The sequence below is a fragment of the Penaeus monodon genome, chromosome 21 (genome assembly GCF_015228065.2).
Source record: "Penaeus monodon isolate SGIC_2016 chromosome 21, NSTDA_Pmon_1, whole genome shotgun sequence".
Lineage (NCBI taxonomy): Eukaryota > Metazoa > Arthropoda > Malacostraca > Decapoda > Penaeidae > Penaeus > Penaeus monodon.
The window spans coordinates 6,412,693-6,413,373 of NC_051406.1; the positions used below are offsets into that span (position 1 = coordinate 6,412,693).

The following is a 681-nucleotide window of genomic DNA, read 5'->3' on the forward strand; positions in this document are numbered from 1 at the left end:
ATCTATCTCTTATACTTACATTTTATTTGATAGTGATTCTGTTTTGAACAGCTCAAGTCCAATACGTCTCTGAGCATCCAGAAGGTGGAGCATACATCCTCCCACGAAGGCATTCTACTGCGTCTTCTTTCATTAGGCAGTGTTATGTAGCAAATCAAATTAGTTGCCGAGGAACGGTCTATAGGCCTACGGAGGGCCCCTCATTCAAAAATAAAAAATCTTCCAATTAACCTTATTAGACGACACATCTCACACTTTTAATGAATTTATAAGATTCACCTCAAAATCTATTAGCAAAAGAGGCGTTACTGAGTATGTGGGTGAGGTAAATAAATACAAAATAAACTTTATATTTTCTCTCTTAGTGGATATAGGAGATGAATGAGCTACCCATATGGTTTCTCATAATGAATGAATAAAGAGAACACCTGGGCTTCCATTACCTTTTAGGGAGGCAGCTGTAGCGAGACACTCATATGCCAAGTCTATTCTAGTAAAAAAAGGAAAAAAATGGATAAACCCACCTAAGAGAAAATTAAAATATTTTTTTTCTATCTACCGAACAGCTATCACTTTTTTAGTCGACACAGTCGCTGACTTTAAGATTGATCACCTCTGGTATCTACTAGTGAATACCTTAAGAGAGGTAACTGCATCATTCAGCCAAGTCTTCTATCTCGA

At 36.9% G+C, this 681-nt stretch overlaps 1 protein-coding gene across 1 annotated transcript in view; it reads left to right on the forward strand.

The window, feature by feature from the left end:
• The window catches only part of LOC119586138 (zwei Ig domain protein zig-8-like), a 54,821-nt gene that overhangs the window by 46,552 nt on the left and 7,588 nt on the right, over positions 1-681 (forward strand). The window lies entirely within an intron of this gene.